This window comes from Pseudopipra pipra, chromosome 1 (genome assembly GCF_036250125.1).
Source record: "Pseudopipra pipra isolate bDixPip1 chromosome 1, bDixPip1.hap1, whole genome shotgun sequence".
Taxonomy (NCBI): domain Eukaryota; kingdom Metazoa; phylum Chordata; class Aves; order Passeriformes; family Pipridae; genus Pseudopipra; species Pseudopipra pipra.
The window spans coordinates 116,662,074-116,682,007 of record NC_087549.1 but is presented as its reverse complement, the minus strand read 5'-3'; the positions used below and the strand labels follow the sequence as shown (position 1 = coordinate 116,682,007).

At 38.9% G+C, this 19,934-nt stretch overlaps 1 protein-coding gene across 11 annotated transcripts in view; it reads right to left on the bottom strand.

The window, feature by feature from the left end:
* The window catches only part of THRB (thyroid hormone receptor beta), a 169,632-nt gene that overhangs the window by 88,937 nt on the left and 60,761 nt on the right, over positions 1-19,934 (bottom strand). Inside the window, exon 1 of one of the 11 annotated variants that reach the window (XM_064672980.1) lies at positions 14,711-14,733. The exons of the other annotated variants lie outside the window; for them this stretch is intronic. The gene's annotated coding sequence lies outside the window, so the exon portion shown is untranslated. Of the gene's footprint in view, positions 1-14,710; positions 14,734-19,934 lie in introns of those variants that run through there. 11 annotated transcript variants of the gene reach the window in all.

Genomic DNA, 19,934 nt, shown 5'->3' with positions numbered 1-19,934 from the left:
CCATTATTATTTGCTTATCTAGTATACCCAAAATACAAAAAACTTATCCAATTATTTTAGCTAGCAAAATGACACCAGACACATGTAACAGCAGAAAGACGTTTAAGAAGCCTTGCTTAAAAAAAAAATCCAAAAATGAGAATTTAATTGACTAAAGACTTGTGCCCCCCAGCAGCTTGAAGAGAAGCAACAGCAATTTTTACAAACATCCTTTGAAAATTGGGAGTCATGCAATAGGGGAGCTTTATTATGCTATTCATTCTCTTCATCTTCCCCCTCATCCATCCTCAGTTAATTTGAAAACAGACAGGGCAAAGAATTTATGGGAAAATGCTCTGTCTCTTGGGATTCTGCAGTTCTACCTTTACTGCAGAGCTGTGGGGACCACAGGAAAATTTCATATATACTTACAGTATGCTGTAGCCAGGACTTCTAGATGCAAAACTATGAAAGGAACCTAAAAATCAGTCACTCTAAATGGAAATACCAACCACTGCCATCTTAGAACTATGTCAAGAGTGGACATAAGATGTTAACGAGGACTTGGCATGTCCTGGAAAGGGCAGAGTAGCACTGCTGGGAAACAGTGGTCCTGTTAGCATGCCTTTCCCTGCCTGGAAATGCAGAGTTACAGACCAAGTCCTAGTTCAGTTAAAACGTCTTGATGACTCTGCATCCAGCTGAGAGCACCTGCAGCGACAGAGGCTTCATCCTAGACTGTTGCTCATCCAGACTGTCACAACCCTTTCCAAGGGAGTGCTGACATTCCCATCAGCCTGCAAATGGAACAGGTATCACCATTCCTCTGTGTCTCAACAAACTTAGTGGGGTATTGGATTTTGGGGACTCTACAGTAAGACAGTCCAGGAAAAATAAAAGAAAAGAGAAAGAGCACATTACAAGAACGCAAATCAGTGAGCTCATGCAGGCACAAATAGAAAGCAGATTTATTTGAGGAATGAAATAACCAGTGGATGAACTTATTTCATCTGCCATCCACCTTTAAAGCCCTGCAAAGAAAAGACTGTAAGATTCATGGCCTTCACAAGATTCCAAATGACTCCACAAAGAGTGGGGATTCTCTGCCAAAAACAGCCAGTCTTCACTTTCCTCCAGAGAGTCAGTCCTTGGCAGGCAAACCTTAAGCACTGCAATATCCAGGCCTGCACATGGATGAGGTCACTGGTCATGATCAGCACATCAGCATGTGTGGTACAGATCCCTATGCATATGAGAGCCAGTTTTTCTCTAATATATGATCATCCTTCATTCCCACAGAACAGGGCATTACCACTGTACTCTTTTCTTGTCTCCCTGCCCCACCACTGCCTCCTTCTTGTTGTTTTTTCTATTATTTCCCCTTACACTGGAACTGACTGCAAGGCATGGTGCCATCATACTGCAGCGAAATCCTCCTCAGCTCTGCCCATCTTGAAAAGACTGACAAAGGAGGAAAAAGTGGCAAAGCCATGACAAGTGAGCAGGTCCAGAAAAGTAACCACTGCCATTCTCACCATGATCACCTGGATATTCAGTCAATCACCTTCCTTCTACCAAAAGAACTTGCCTTAACAACAAATTACCATTTTAACTGCACATCCTTTCTCTCACAGAAGGTTTCTAGCAGGCTTCGATCATATGTGCTGTGCATATACGCTGAATTTCAAAATGCTTTGCTTACTCTTTTTCTTTTAACCCTTTCCCTCCTGTGTCCCTTAAGCAGCAAGTATCTACTGTATCTACCAGAGAACTAAGCAGCAGAGATTCCTGTACTCAAATTCAAAAATCCAACTTCTTAATGCTGGCCCATTCAAATTTATACAGCTCTACCTATAGCATTGTGAGAAGACTCTTCCCATAAATGGGTATACATCCCAGGGTGCAGCCAGAGCAACCTCCTGAGATCATCATTCCTCCACGCCTACAGCATTCCTGCAGACAGCTCCTCTGAAAATTATAAGCTTTAAGGCAATGCTCTCTGCACACCACCTTCCTTTTTTGTGTCTCCCTGGGAAAGTTCAGCCTTCTTGCCCCAGCATACCCAACACCAGACTTGTTCTGATGGCACAACGTGAACCCATCAAAACAAACAACCTGAAGGAAAGGTGTTCATGTTTACTGCTGCTTTTCCATAGCACACTGGTATTTTCAGTCTGGTCCTAGGAGTACTAAGGCTAGATGCGCTGCATCACCAACCCATAGTCACAGTAAATACCAAGACCTCTCCACAGGGACTGAGTTGGTTTAGAAAGCATAACTCAATCTAGGAAAAAAATTATTATAAGGAATATGGGCAAGAGAGGCCATCCAAACAAACAAGCCTCACTTGACCAGATCAGTGACCTTGCCTAGGAACGCAGGTACTGTACACAGGAAGAAAGTTATCTGTGCTCAAGTTGCAGTTAACACCCAGATTCATAAGCTGTTTTCCACAAGAAAAAGCTGTGTGTAAGGTCAGAAGGCAATAAATCACGCTGCATAATGGATCAGCTTATTGTTTAGGACACACACATACAGAAATATCAAAGGCTTTTTGAAATTAACAGTGAGTGATTATGTGAGGCAAATGTACTGAAAACAGAGCAGAGTCTCTTAGCTAGGGGTAGAGAATATTCAGCCAAAGGCTTCCTTTGACTCCCACTGCGAACAACGTGGTATGGAAATAAACAAAAGGATGTATTAGAAGAATGAAGACTGAAGGCTTTCCACTAACTTATTGTTTTTCTGAACCATTAATTGCTAGACAGCTTTCTATGTCACAATAGCATTTCAATTACTGAGCTTTTATATGATAAATTCACTGTACATTTTTGAGCATGGGCAAAAATTTTCTAATTATTCAAACATGTCTAATAGAAACAGTTATAAAGGATAACTGAGCAGTTGGTCCTCCATTTGCTGTTATAAAACGCAATCTATGCAAACAGATGATAAGCAATTAACAGGTTTAACAACACATGCGATTAGCTGCAGTCACATTTAGATAGACTGATTCTTGTGCACATTAAGTGGATTATTTAATTAAGTGATATGCATTTCAGCAGAATACACTGGATGAGAGTGTGTGCAAGTTGCATGCATGTTGAAAAGAAAGTGTCCTTGCGAATTCATTACACACACAGGTGGGAACTCTGACACAGACTGTTACTAAGGATTATCCAATACTTCCCATAAAATCTGATTTTCACTTGCTTATAATTTTGTCAGACTAATTTTTTGGGCTGAAACTTTCCATGTTGGATGTGCGCTTCAGGCTATTTTTTTTTACATTAACCAAAATGGTTTAATTATTTCCAAGATAAAAGCCAGGAGAAAAAAAAAGACATCCTTTCACAAGTGAGAAAATATTACCTGGTACCTCCTCCTTCAAGAACTCAAATATCCCTCTTCTTTTAAATAGGCAGAGAGTGCATTTTAGTCAGGGAAGTGGCTCTTGCCAGGCCAGTTAAAACCAGTTCAAATTTCATAATACTCTGAACCTCAGCAAATTTGTGAGAGGTGCTGGTTATTTGGTTTAATGCTGGGTACCAGTGACAAGCACCATTCCCCTGCCATTGCTGCTGCCCATCCTGCAGCCCAGGATGGAGGTCAAGGAAAACCTGCTGGAAAGAGGAGGAGAAAGGAGATACATCTGGCCCATATAGACCACTTCCGCAGAAGAAGAAACTAGACTCCCATGAAGAAGAGTTAAAAAGAAGAGGATTTAGCTGACTGAAGTGACCTGGATAATGAGTTTATAATGAAAAAAACCTGCCAGACAAGGTCACGGGTGGGGTACAGTGCCTGACTTTGCAAACTCTGTGTGTTATGTGTGTGCAGCACTTAAGTAAGAATAAAATGCAATTAAAAGGATATAATACCTTGATACCTCAGAAATGTACAACGCAAAGCTAATGTTCTCAGATACTGACTATAACATGCTGCTCCTAAATATTTAGGCCACTCCATGCAGGTATACTGTTATCGAGACACTAAGCATACCCACAACTGCAGTCAGAAATAAACCTGTTTATCAGGAGAAGATCCTTCTTTTTAAAGCATATATAAAAATACATCCCTGTTTCCATGATTAGAAATGCATATATAATAAAATGAGAAACATGATTTGAAGTGCCTCCAACAGCAATCAGCTGGATAGTTCTTACTGAGTCTTTTAAGGAAACATCCCTTGGAAAATCTTTCCTGTTTCCTTACAAATCCAGCTATATACAACTTCATTTCATCAGTCCTGGGGAAAGGACACAGGAGCTACAAATCATGACTGAGAACAAAACATTAAAACAAAACGCTCTGGAAGGTCAAACAGTGTGTTTACTCTATAGCTACTGTGTAGGCTGATGCACACCTCCTTAGGCACCTATTAGCCAGTCGTACTAGCAGCAGAGACTCTGTGGGGGCAAAATCCCCGTGTCTCTGCCTTCAGAGCAGCTATAGCTCAGACCAAGCTCCGGTGTGTTTGCTCCACCACAGCTGTGACATTCCAGCCCTCAGGGTCACCCTGCCAGAAGGCAGTGGCAAGGATAGGGCAGTCCTGAACTGCTGTCCTCTGCAGGCAGAAAGTGGGATGGGAAATCCGCCTCAGCACAGGAGAATTTCTGATGTTTTGCAGTGATTTTTGATCAGTAGCCAAGTGTTGGTTAATCATTGACCTTTCTTGCGTTTGTTGCTCAATATAGAGAGGGCATTGCACGTGCAACTACACCACAGTCCAGAGTCGAAATGGAACAAAGTAAGGCAGAAATTTTCTTTGACTGGGGGTTCAAGGTTGTATCCAAAGATTAGTCTTACAAATATACAGATTCTTTTTTCTTTCAATCGCCAGCTCACTTTCTATGCAGTTCAGCTGTTCTCATTTCAGCAGTGAATTCCACTTTTCATAACTAGTTGATTATGTGATGAATTAGTCTTAAAGGCAGAAGATGAAAAGCAATGATAACTGTGCACTTGAACACTGCTTTTCTTCCTACCCCCTACAATACTATTTATTCCCACAGATAGAAACTTCAATACTCATTTATGACAACACTATTTTCATGGATTATGCGCTTATTAATGCTAACTTTCCTTCAGCAAAGAAAATCACCTTCTCCCAGGAGAGAGAAGATTTGCAATTTCATAATAAGTGCAGCATCTCTTAAGTAGTTCTAATTTTAACAGGATGAAGTACATTTTGTTTTACAAGGATGATGGAACCATTACACAGCAAAGCACTGCAACCTTTTCAGAATGCAAGCATTTCCTTAGATAGAAGAAAAACAAATCTCATTTTTGGTGAATTATTATTTTCTTATTATTTAAGAATACAGACATATTGGGACTTTGCATACTGTGCATTTAAGAAGAAAAATACACAAAACCCAAGAGATTCAGAAAAGTTAGGACCTTGAATAATTTTCTTCCATCATTGTAGTATAAACCATTAGTTAACATTTGAAGAATTTAGGTGATGAAAAGGAACACAAGTGGAACTTCACAAGAGGTGTATTTGTCAAAGACAGATGATCTATTCTCCAGGTCCCATTTCTCTGTTGTATAAAATTATCTCCAATAGTCCTGGCTGATGTGGCTTATGCTCCCAATAATGTGGCAGAAAAGTGGCCTTGGTGGATACATAGGTTCTCGTCCCCTCCGATTTTGGATGCACTCAGTCTTAATACTTGTAACTGTGATTATTTCTTCCCTACAAAACTAACTCTAGACATAGTAGAGGAATTAAAATATAACTTATACAGCAACTTCTTGATTTATATTTGATCTATTTGCTAAACTGCCTACTAGAAACTCGCTATATCTGGCCCAAAAGTCACCATCAACAAACTATGACAAAATGTGTGTTGGTGCACATAAAGAGAAAAGAATTGCCTCAGAAAAGCAACACAAAGCACCAAGTGAATCGGAAAGAGAATGTGAAAGGCAGAGGGCATGCACTGTAGCTCTTTCATGCTCTGGTTGGTTTTAGTGAGCTTGATTTATGTATAATTAACCATTTTTTCCCCTGCAAACAATTTCATTTGAAGCTGTGCTATCATTTTTACCCCCCATCCTCCTGCTACAGCCACATAAAGCAGTTCAGCCTAACATGGTGACAACTGAAATACATTGCCACAGCAAGACTCCAAACTCTCTATGTTTGCATAAATCTGACTCTCTTGTCTTCCTCCTATTCCTCCTATCATCACAAGAATGAAAGAAGTTCATAAACTGTAACTCTCAGTCTAATAGAACCTTGGCCAAAATTCAAGCTTGATAATTAATTACATTCTGTCTCTCCAAATTCCCACACTAGGCTGACTAAAAGAAATAACTCTTCTTCCCCGCCCCCCAGACAACAATGTTTTATATGGCTAATGGACACAGCAATTCACCTCTGAGAGAGCTAGGAAGTTAACTGGAAAGAAACAAGAGATACTTAAAATACTTGGATAAGACAATGGCAGCAGATGAAAGACTATTGTAGTAAGTTTTAAGTGTATGTCAACACAGAGGCTAAATTATTGTTCTCTAATTACCCTTTCATCAGAGAATAAAAGCACAGACAATCATACAGGACAGGCAGCTGTGACGATTTGGTGTCTGAGGGACTATAACAGGCAGAATGATTTGGGATAGGAGGGTATTTGAGACAATTCAGACATGGTTATGAAAAGCTGATAAATCAGTAAGGCAAAATACATTTAAATATAGCACCAGATCTCAATAAAACACAGAAGGCATCCAAACCATTTCAGTCTGAAGAATATGAAGCACTAACACTATACCATGATCTTAGACAGCCGTAAAAGAAATCACTACCTCATGCCACTATTCAGTAAATTACCAATATATCAAGAGAAGGAAAACTATTATGATATCTGTACTGTACACATAACACAAACCACTCATCGCGTGGGGATTGTAATCGGAATTTTCTTCCGAAGCTGACATATGAACACTATAACCTTAAGCAGCACTCTTACAAGATTTTATTGATTGAGTATTTCACATGTATTTGTAAAGGACTTAATTAACTTCTTTCCCTTCTGGGACAAAATGGTGTGCATCATCACTGAAAAAAATCACAAGGCAGGGCTGGCATGAACGGTCTTGCTAACACCGCATGTATTTCACACTGACAAAACCCAGTGCAATTCTTTCTAAATACCGGAGATATCATCAATAAAACCTGTGTTGTTCCTTCCTTAATCTGTCATATTTGATGTCCACATCACTGTTTTTATAGATGCTGTGTAACCTAGAGGTTGTATCCATTCAAGAACAAGACATTAATATATGGTGATAAACTATTTTTACATTTCTCATATTACTACGGAGAATATATGCAGCGGATGTTGCCAAAAGCATAGGATTGTTCTGTTTCTGTTTACATCCTGTTTCTGTTTAGTTTAGGTTTCTAAAAAGTCTTCAAGTTCTAAATGAGAAACAGGGTAATTTCAATCCAGCTTCAGTTGAAAGCTAGTATTTGAACAACTAATTCAACTCCCATCCAATTCTTCATTCATTGCACTCATATTCAATCTGTAGGGCATAAACTTCCAATATTATTATACAAATAAGGTCCAGGATACTACAAGTATAACATCTACTGCATACTGCACCCATGTGCTGAGGCTCATGAGGGGAAGAGGAGGGGCAGACACTGATGTCTTCTCTGTGGTGACCAGTGACAGGATCTGAGGGAATGGCCTGAGGTTGTGTCAGGGGATGTTTTGGGTTGAATATTAGAAAGAGGCTTTTCACCCAGAGAGTGTTTGCGCACTGGAACAGGCTCCCCAGGGGAGTGGTCACAGCACCAAGCCTGACAGAGTTCAAGAAGAGTTTGGACAATACTCTCGGGCACATGGTGTGACTCGTGGGGATGGTCCTGTGCAAGGCCAGGAGTTGGACTCAGTGATCCTTGTGGGTCCCTTCCAACTCACCAGATTCTGTGATTCAGTGAGATTTACTGCAATCAGTTCAGGCAGCTAAGGCTTGGAACCGTACCCCGGTATCAACAATACATGGACTGGGCAGAGATACAAGAAAACAGCTCAGGTAGAATAATTAGTATCATCAGTTTTCCAAAACAAATCAATCTTGTTCAGCAGCAGAAATGCTGGGTCATTATATAATGGCTGAGCTGAGAGAAGCAACAAAAAATCAAATCTTTCTGAGCATAGAAATGGTAAGCAGAATGTTTGTATGAGTGTTTCATTTATTATACTTGATGACTTGTTAGTAAGTAGAGAGTTTAACATCAATTCTGAAAGAAAAAATATTTCAATAGTTTTATATCTTTGTGCCTTAGATTTCACAAAAAAATCCCAAACCAATAACATATATACAAACTTGTACAATATATGATTTGCATATATTTAATATATAAAAGTATCAAACATTCTGTGCATGCAAACACACATAAAAACTATGACAAAAAAATACTTGTCTAAATATACTGTTTTCTATTACAAAGTGGAAAGCATGGAGCCATGAGACAAAGATTACCTCTACGCCAGTGTTTGCTTTAAACTGGACTGTTCTAGAACTATCATCCCCAACATGTATTGGAACTTTCAAGTCTCCAGTAAACATGTAGCATGAGTTAATTGCTATCTTTTATAGAGCTGTAATGTAATTTCACCGATTTAGGTGCAATTATTTTCAATTTATACATATGACAATCAAGGAAATGAAGTATCATAAAAAGGGTATTTAAGTTTTATTTTTCACTCAAGTTTAGATATCCCAGTGCCTTTTTTTTGTTGTGCTAGGTGGATATTTATAAATTTGATTTAGAATGTATTATCACACAACACTCTGATCATCAATATTATAGTTTTCTTGCTTTCTCCTTATTACTCTCACATAGGGAAGATTTGCAGTACACAATAAAATAGCTCTAATACTGTTTCAGTGTCAAAACTAATGGAAAGCACCACAAATCCCAATACTGTAAATCACGCTTCCTTCCTCCTCTTGGTCACAAAACGTCATTACAGCTGAATCCAAGCACAACACACAAAATGTTCTCACGGTGTTTTGCATGGGCATCTACAGATCCTAACAGTCCTTAGAAGTTTGAATTTCAGTCTACAGATTCCTCACAATACACAGCTAAAATATAATACAGAATAGATTATATATATACAGAAGATATAATACAGAAAATATACAATGCAGAACTAGATTAGCTGCCTATCGTTGCATCAGGGCACATAAAAGAAGTGCTTTACTTGAAATGCACTTCTCAGTTTGAAGAGGATTCATATATCTGCTTTTTCAGATGATGCACTGAACAGCCCCCTCAGTCTCATCTGGCAGCTCAGACAGATCCCAAGGGGAATTTATGCTCCTATACTCTTGATGATCAAAACAGTCTCAAAATAAAATGAAGAAGTTGCTAATTCACCAAAGCTACTCTTAGCTCTAGCTGGGTATCCTAAGCAGGAGGAAGACAGGCAACAGCAGCAATATATGGACTTCCTCGAACAAAGGCATTTAGGGTAAGTCTGCTCAGGATCAGACCTATTCTCAGGGCTCATGCCCTCTACAGAGGGGGAAATCCAGTTTATCAACTCTCATCCAGGTGGCCTCAGGAATGTTGGACTTTTCCAAATAGAACATTTAAAAGAATGAGGGATTGGATTATCATTTAACATGTTATGCAGGCTACACCTCTTAAATAATCAACTCATACATAGATCCTGAATATACAGATAAAAAATAGATATACTACAGAGATATAGTCACAATATAGATACTCATCTACTGATCCTGACTGACTGATCTTCATCTTCAGCACATATCCCAAATCAATGCAGAATCCAGGACTTTCTGTAGTGGTTCTCTCTGCATCTTTGAACTCTTTGGTCACAGGTGGTAATTCTTCCCAGAGCTGGTGATAACCCTTGAAATGCCTCACGCACTTGAGGAACAAAGACCAAACTACAGCATATCTTTTGGGTCTTAGAAGAACTTTTCCTAACTACTAAATGCAATATAGCTGTCTCCTTGCAATGCCTCCTTTTTTTTTAATTCAGTAATGGTAATCATGGAGGTTATAGCACTTGAGCTTAATTTTTTTCAGCTCTTTACAAGCTTTACAAAACACTGAAGATCCTCTACCTTTCTCTGAAGGTCATGGAATTCCAAATGAATATGTTGATAATTAGGACAATACTACAAAGCATTAATCTGAAATAAAGACTGAGACTTTAAAACTTTGTAAGGAAATGTGTAAAAAAAGCCCAAAAACTCACAAAGCTAACAATGAAATTCATTACAGTAAAATGGCCAGTCCGCTTTTCTAAGACTTCCAGAACATCTGAGACATCGCTGAATCTTAGCAACCTAACTAGCAACAGTCTGATGTAAGTGATACAGGTAGGATTAAAAAGCTTTCTTGATTTCAAAGAATATATTGGAACATCACTGGGAAAAGTGACTCTTTGGTAATGCAAATCTACTGATGATTTTCATTTACTACATATAATGTGTATGATTCAGTTGTCCATTTCCCCATTAATTTTATATCCCTTGTCATGGACTGTTGCTGGTTACCCTGACTGGCTGGTACCACTGCAAAGCAAGAAGAGAATCAGTTCTGCAGATTTTAAGTCCAAGACAGCTAGTAATAAAAGAAAATATATGGACATCTGGATCAAGAATATCTTGAACAGGAACTTAAAAATGACTCATACAATGGAGCCATTAAATTGCAGAATTACTGAACATTACATACATTACAGAAATGCTGCTTATATTTTGTTTTATTAACACGGTAAATTACCAGCTTGTTCACTGTAACACATACTTTTAAATTATCTGCTCAGATTTATCAGCATAACTGGATTTATTACACACATGTACACACCTGCTTTATAAAATATATCAACTGTGCCAAAACGACCACATTGGAATTCTCTGGTGCTCATCCAAGAGGAAATGCATTGAAAGCATCACTGAACTGCCCTAAGAAGCCTCCAGTTGTTAATGAAGAGATCACCAGCCAAAGTAGAAAATATTTTATGATTTGCTAATCTCCATGTCAAAAAGATTAAAGAAAATTTACTATATTTTGGTCATTTGGCCATTATTACACAAGGTGAAGACTAAGACTTCTTTTCTCGTGAGAAGTGACTGGTATCTTTACTGTCACCCTAGTTTCTTTTTGCATAAACACTTAAGTTTTATTTATAACAGAGGTAAAAGACAAAGGCCTTGCAATACATAGATCGCTTTAGAAAGCTACAATACAAGAATGAAATAGTACCGTTATTAATAAATTTAGCAATGAATAATCACAGGTCTAAGAATTATCATTATCTGGTTGTGATTGAGCTAACAAGTAGGAGTACAACACATCTCATTTTTGAATGGCACTGTCAAACAATTTTAAGAAAATATTTTCATGTGAGTGTTCCTTTCAAGATTTTTGTGGAAACTGGAAATGGGAGGGTTTTCTTGTCAAGATTTTTGCTCTATTGTGTATACGCAGTAATGGTGTTAGAGTAGTTCTGCTGAAGAGTTTCAAATCTGATATTTGCTATAAAACTTCAAACGCAAATCTGTGAACTTCTCAAAACATAAGAAGAAATAAGAAAATTGAAACTTGATGCTCCAAGGATATATTTTCCTATCCTAACATTGCACCTTACACATATCATTATAGTCACAATATAATTACTGCTCAGTTTGCACTTTTACAAATAAGGGATAATGTCAGAAGTCAGCATCCCTCACTCCCAGTATATTTTCTGACATTCATAATGCTTATAACCCATATAAGATCCTTAGGGCTTTCTCAAGCCTACTCACATAGCAAAAACTACATGAATACCTATTAAACTAAGTAACTAAGTTCTAATCACAACAAAGGTTTTATACATTTTCATAGAAATTTATACAATTTCATAGAAACCAGATTTTTTTAAAGGAAACTGTCACAAGTTCACTGAAAATAGACTCCTACAGTTAATTTTTTTCTTTTCATTCAAAAAGTAATGTTTTGCATTAAATAACAAGATAATACTACAGTAATCTGCATTACTCAGTTAATTTACTAAGGGCTGTTCAGCTATTTGTTGTGCACTCGATCTACATCTTCATGGCTATCCAAGAGTCATGCACAATCTTGACACCTAGGAATGGTGAATCCACTCTCCAATATACTGGAAAAAAACAGCAAGATGTGCCACATTTCCAACAGCATCTGGGAAACTTTATGTAGTCACAGCAAGTTTAAATATGCTCATTGTCCAAACCAGCAATTTAAACAGCCCTGATCTACATGTGTGGAAAAGGAAATCACTAAACACTGATTCTTTAACCATTTAGGGAAAAAAAAATATTATTGTGTTCCCGTTTAATCTCATTTTTACATAGCTCAGTCTCAAAAAATTGATCTCCATTTCAGCAAAATCAATTTGATTACATCCACAATGACAGCAAAAGCATTTTTGTCAGCTGCAACTGAAATGGCTAAAATCCAAATACCTTCAGAGATCACTAAAAACTTCAGTAAAAAATTCAATTTTTATATTCAATTACCTGGCAACTATCTCAAGAGTAATAGTAGTCTATTTCTTGCTATAGGATGCAGAAAATTTAGATCTGTATAACACTATAAAAAAACATGTGTATAATTATTACCATATATATCACAAAGTGGCTTTCAGATCACTGAAAATTTTTATTAAAATAATGAAATTGCTTGTAGAAGTGCCAACAGATAACAGTGTAACGTTACCCTACTGATGTATAATTTGAATGCTGTGCAACCAAAAGAAATCTGTCATAACACCCCACACAATACAGAATAGTCAAATGCTTTATTCTTCCTGTCAAACAATTAACTGCTGCTTTTTTAGATCTGAAAGTGAGCATGTAAATATTATGCTAACTCGCAACAAAATGACCTGCAATTCAAATTTGGATTCACAGTTAACACACATAACTCAAACAATCTTCTCCTGTAGAATACATAGTAAGTAATTAATTGAGGGAAAAAACTAAAAATCACGTGCCCAAGTAGAGGACAGAGTCTTTATATTGCTTGCATTGGACTTATTTTAGCCTTGTTCACCTTTTATGAAACAGTACAGCTTCAAATGGTAACATCAGGAAACCTCTGAGCTTCAAGAAGAAAGGCTGGCATCAAGGAATTAAATGCAAAAGCAGTATTTTGGTTTCAGATGTGCTTTGCAAGAACTGAGTTTGCTCTGTGTTTTTGTTACAAGTGGCTGACACCCTGCACAGGAAACACAGCTATTTTCAATTACTCCTGCAGGAAACAGCTCTGGTGGTTCCCTCTGAGGTGCTGTCCCTGCACTGGGATGGCCTCTCCCCTTTCTCAAAAGGAAGCATGAATATTGTATACAGTCATCATCTTTCCAGTGGTGTCAGAGGTTGCCTCCTCTTGGCGCAGCCAGCAGAACCGCACGTAAGTTTTGAGGAATTCCACAAAAGGAGGAGGACTTGGTACCACATCTGCTCCCCATCCTGCCTCATCAGGGACAAGCACCCCAACTGTTCTGTGCACCAAGTGAGGAGATCACACAAGGATGCTCCCCTGGGGGGAAAGGTCTGAAGCACAACATGCCTTGGTTTCAGCCTGGATCACCCAGTTGTAAAGAAGACAAATCCCATCCATATTGTAGCAGGAAGCCTAAAACACTGGTCATGATTCCACCACAAAGTATAATCACCTTGCTGTAGGAGATGATCACCTTGTACCATAGGGATTTCAAAACAGTTATGGTAGGGAAATAAGCATCGTTTTAATAAAAAAAAAATACAGGTAAATTTTAAAATTATTTTGATTCCAAACACTAAAGAAATGCTGTGTTTTTCTTCCTTTCCTTAAACAAAATGACTGCATATGCAAAGACAGAACATCTCTTACATGACCATGAGCAACAAAACACTCTTGGCAGTATTTACCCAGTTTTAATCAGCAGACAAGAGTTTAAAAAAAAACAACCCACAAAACCAAAAGACAACAGACTAAAAATCAAATAAATAACCTACCTCAGGAACCATAGGAAGCAGTACCATCTCAATGAAAGTCATGATTAAAGCTTTTAACTCAACTATGAACCTTCCCAATTATTTCCAGCACTGAGTAACATCCTGAAGTTAGCAGCACTGACCCTCACTCTTGGTTCCCTGCTGCAGTGCTGTTTTCTGGCAGAGAAGGAATCTGCGAATCGGAAGTATAGCCCATATACAAGGCAGACTTCAAACAAAGGACCATTGTCACAACGAGGAGCCTACTATGAATAATCTCGTTATTGCAATCATGAATGATCTGACTCATGAAGTGTCTGCAGCGATGTTTCAGGCTACAATCACTCCCTTATACACAAAGCACACCTGGCTATTTCACACTCCCCCAGCAAATAGATGCTTAGTAATGCTATGTGGTTTTATAAAAAGCCTGGAGACAGTACAGCCGGAGTTAAGAGGAAATTGATTCTCCTACCATTATGTATTTATCTTTCCCTTCTTTAGGAAAGGGGAAGAACGCCTACTCCTACCTAGCATATTCTGCTTTTCACATTAAGATAAAACACTTCAAATCATTCAGAATAGAACCAAAGAAGCCTTAGGCAGCTCTAAGTACCCCATACTCAACTCGCACTGATCTATGCCCTGAGGAAGCCAGCCAGGGTGGCCAGCACACACAGGTCACCTGCACCCACCCACCCCAGCACACGGGTACCCAGCAGCGCACCTGCCTTCGCCATCCTCATGACCACCTCGGGCTCCGCAACACCCGCCTGTGTGCGCATGGCACCGGGATGCAGTGACACACGCAAGGTGAGGCTGCACTGTGCTTCAAGGATGCCCAGCCAAAAGATCTTGCAGTCTCTTAGAACAGCCCTGTTTAAAAAAAATGCTGGTGACACAGCACGGCACAGGTACAAAGCTGAATGAACCCTGCAGGGGTAAGGCCACTTTTGATGGTTCTTCCACCTTTAGTGGGAAAACTGTCATTGTCAAGCCACTAAGGATTAATACTAGAAAATAAACATTACAGAAAATATTCACAGAAGGCAAAAAGAAAGGTGGAAGTAAATCAATCTACATTCTTTATAAACAAGAAACCAACTCAATTTAACTGCAAAACTCACCGAACTTTTGGCAGCCCAAGCAGGCAGGAGTCCATAATGTGATAAAATGATTATTAAAAAAAAATAAAGAATTGAAACTTAAGAGAATACATAAGTGTTTCTTAGTAAGGCAAATTAAGTTTCTTTATGAGCATATTTCCAAGCTGAACATACATTTTAACTTGAAATAGAGGGACTGTTTTGTTAAAGCATTATGTAGATGTGAAGCTGCTTTTATGTAACTCAATTTATCAGAGAAACATGTTGTATCATGTTGTTAGAATATTATAGAGATAAAAGGATAATAACTGAAATATTTGCATATTTTTAGTACAAAGAAATAATGAATGCTAACAGACTATTTGTTGTCACATTAGCTTCAAACAAATAAGAAAACAAGTGTTGATTTATTACTATGTGTCTTGGGCTGTAGGATGGTAAAATTCCACTGACTGTAGTTTAAATAAAGGTCTAGAAAACTAATGGAAAAAAAATCCTATCAAGCTCATAATTGAGGACAAATCGGTACAATGTGAGGTGTTTAACTTTATTAAAACAATTAATGAATTTACCTTGTTTATTCATAGTAAACTGCAATTTCTCACATCTGCACTTTAAAGAAGTGTTGACATGTTGAGGGTTGCATGCCTGCCATAGTTTGAAATTGGCCCCCCTTGAGAGTTCGAGGGGCTCAGAGGTGATTGGGTGCCAGGACAGTGTTCCCTGGAGAGCCAGTCACCACTCATGTCGTTCGCTTCTGCTCAAAAATCATATATCACAGCACCGGAAAGGGTTGGCAGTGCAGTCTTGGTTGTTTTGCTGTTGGTGTCTGCTGCGTGTAGGTGAACAAGGCCAGGGGGTGGCTGGGCTCCCTCTCTTCCCCTCCGGGGGGGAGAGGGGAGCCCTGCAACCCCCCAACTCAGCCTTTGGCTAGAATTAGAGTCAGCATTTGGAGTGTGTGCTGTGAAGGAAGAGATTCACAGTACCTGAGGTAAGAGGAAGGAGGCTAGACCTTCTTTCCCCCTCCCTGCAGCTGCGGGACGCTTGGGACAGTGCATAACTGAACCGAGCTGCCTGTGGCCAAGGCTAGGGGGCTTTTTCCCCCACTGCATTTAGGCTGGTGGGGGGTGGATTTTGAGGCTCAGCACTTGAGCAGAGCCAAGTGGACGGGCTGGTAAAATCAGCTCGGTGCTTGGGAGAAGAATCCCAGGCGAAATTGGAGACGGGCCAAGAGAGGCTCGGGAGTTGCCTGCCGAAGCTGACCGGAGGCAGCCAAAAACTGACTTAGAGGAATGAAGATTCCAGGACGCGTACGCTTGATAAGCTACACTGCAGCAGCCTACGAACTGAGGTGGGACACCGAGAGGGAGAGATCACCAGCAGCAGGAGAGCAAGGACTCAAAGCTATCTTCTCGGACTTCATGAGGAGGAGAGACTACAACAAACAACTGCTGGACTTGGTGAGGAGGGAGTGTTCAGGAGCCCAGAACACTCCCACGGCAGACTGTGTTACATATCAGCCTTAAAGGCTGCTCCTGGACTAAAGTTAAAGGAGGGTCTTGAAAGGACTGACTGATAGTAATGTAATATATATATATATATATATATATATATATATATATAGTTGTCTTTAGTTCGTATAGTAAATAAATGTATATACTTCCCCCTTCCCCTACAGAAGCCTCTGGCCTGAAAGTTTCTCTCCGGTGTTAGGATAAGTTGTTGAGAAGGGGTGGGGGAAGCTTGGAAATTGGATTTTAGATTTTTAATGTGGCTCAAACTGCTACAATGCCATACCCTTCAAAAATAACAAACCCACTGAATCTGTTCTGCAAAACTTGGCATCACCTCTGCCTCTGGAGTCCGGGTCCCCAGCCTGGGGTCCTGCTGCTGCAGGCAGACACATCCCTGGTACTTTTCAGCCACCATTGTCACTTTGACCATTTCCAGAATCTGATAATTTTAATTGTTACCTCCCAATCTCTACACTTAATAAACTGCAGATGAGTTTGTAGACCCTCCCTTTGCAATGCTAGCCTCAGTCAGCTAAAAGAGTTTTCTCCCCTCTCTTTGCCTCACTGCAGCAGGCAAGGCGAGGAAAGAGAGGAGAAGGAGGAAGGGCAAAATAAACTTGAGCTTGCACATACACGCATATGTTTACACACACATGTATACATGCATGTACAAATACATAGTTACATGTATACAGTACACATACAAATACAGGATGTATATATAATTAGAAATTAAAAGTGGAGCTCTGAATTCACATACTCAGCAGCTGCTTTAGCTAATGACTCCAGGTTTTGCTCCCGTTTTATACTGTAGCTCACTGACAAACCAAATCCAACAGCTGGTGTTTGATTCAGCAGGTTGGTTGCACCAAAAAAATTATTCTGAAAATTCTTTCCATTACACCTGATACCCATGAAGGGCACCTGGAAGGTGTGTGCTCACACCACTGCAGGGGTAAGTGCTAGGCAGCAAATGAAATGAGATGTAAAAAAATCATCATATACCCTTAATCGCATGCAGCAGTAGGATCACATTTGAGAGTACTTAAGGGATTTAAGAAATCAATTTTAAAATAGTTTCAGCTTTTTTCAGAGATGGCAAGTAGATTAAAAGAGTGTTTATTTCAAGTAGTATAGCTAAGGCCCTACAACTCCATGTGTAGATATCCCTTAGAGAAAGAATTCCCTTCCATAGCTGAAACCAATTCTACTGTAAACAGATCAGATTAAACCAAAATGAGACATTCTGAATGTAGTATTAGATTGTCAGCATATTCCTTTGTAATTCCACAGGTATTTTGGAATGGCACAGATCAACCACAGATAAATAAAAGAAAGAGCAATTCCCAACTATGTATTTGTAACTATTTTCTCATTCCCTCACAATAATAAAGTATTCTCCCGTAAATGTCATGGAATTACAGCATCTTAGACTTCATCTTAGAAATAACAGAGATGTTTCTGGGAAATAATACTTTTGGAAGTATTAGCAGGCTATTGTTCCGTTTATGTGTAACTTGAAAATTTTGAAATTTTAAAACTTGTAGAAGCTTTAGACTAAAGTTTCTTAATGTCATTCTACTAAGAAAAAAATACATACAGTAGAAGCATAACTCCAAATAAAATTGCTGACATAGTCTTAAATACCAAGAAGTACTGAAAAGCCCTGAATCTGAATTAAAAAATAAATTTTAAAAAATCAAGTTGTGATGAGATTTCTTAACCTAAGTCATTAGTTGTCTTAAAATTTGCAGCATATTATGGTTATTAAGCAGAACACATTTTTATGTGAGTGCAAAAGTTTGGGACTTTCCTCATATGACCTTCCTGGCATACTGCCAAGGCTCAGCTCTTGTTGACATTTAATCTGAACATAATCCCTGAAATCTCTGCGCCATTACTGGGTTGCATGGGAATGATTCCCCGACAACATACACGGAATTGTGCTGTAAATTTTATTTTCAGCTCATGGCTGTTCCCCTTCCTTACCAGCTGTTGCAAATTACTTGTTTGAATAAATATAAATTATCTATACCTTTTTTTGTTATAGAATCATATAATACCTAAAAGATAAAACAAGTCCAACATTTCTTATTTTAGTTGGTTTTCTACTGATGGCTACCATATTGTTAAGGGAGTAAACTCCAGAAAACAAATAATGTTCAGCAGCTGATGAAAAGCCTGGGTAATGAGCTGCAGTGGCGCAAACAACCCCATTGACTCTAAACAGGAGCAAGACCACACTGCAGCAGAGGGACGAGGGTTCCAGCTGAGGGTACTCACACTTGAGACTGTGGTCTGAATGAGCAACTGCCTTTACAAAAAAAGCATAGACTTAAAAGAGCTTTTTTCATATTCAAAGATGCCTCTGATCTCTGAAGCCAACTGCCTTTTTGTCATGAATGCTGTGAAAAATCAGTGTCCAAGATTTCCACATCTGTGATTTTTGGCACTTGTGCAAGGGTAGGAACTGAATAACTGATGTCTGAACAACACTAACGAAAATGAGACAACACAGCAATTTGTCCCACAGGAAAACATGGAAAAGCCTCAGAATCACTGCAATAAGTGTGGATCTCTCACTGTTTTCTGTGTGCTCAAGATTTCACAAGTATTTTCCCCCTGTATTCCCTGTAGGAAGGATCTAGGTAGGCAAAGCAGCACTGACTTTAATCTTACTAATGCAGGTCCTAAAAGCACTGAATCATACAGCAGTAAGAGCTCCAGTATGGGACGCAAAGACCTACCCATTGACCTGCATACTTAGTTCAGCAACAATCTAAGTGTCATTACAGTTCATGGGAGCTAGTGCCAGTCTACCTACATTTGCTGACGTCCAATTTCTGCCTGAAGCAATTGAGACTTATTTACTGAGTGATCCCAACATTTTCCCTTTCCTATGCAAATTAAGTAAATAAAGTGAAAAAGAAAGATTAATTATTCCCTGCAAAAGATGAACTTAATTTAAGAAAGTATAAAACTATGACATATAAACTCCTAATTTTCAGCAGAAAGCTTGCTTTATTCAGCAGGCTCTTCTCCCTGTGCATTAACCCCTTCCCCGAAAGACTTTTCCTACACAAAGTTGACCAAAGACCATAATTCTGTGGGAAGAGAGAAAGTGCTCTGAAGCACTCATAAAGGCTTATTTTATTACCTCTAAGTTACTTCTAATGCTAATCTCTTCATACATGTAAACAAGTATCCTATTTCAAAGGTTTTCCTTCGGGTTGAGGTGCAGAGGACCTTTCAGTTCTTCTGCTCTTTAAGGAAGCTAAATTCCAACGAAAAATAGGAGCTACTTCTCCAGTCCTGTTTCCTACATCAGAGT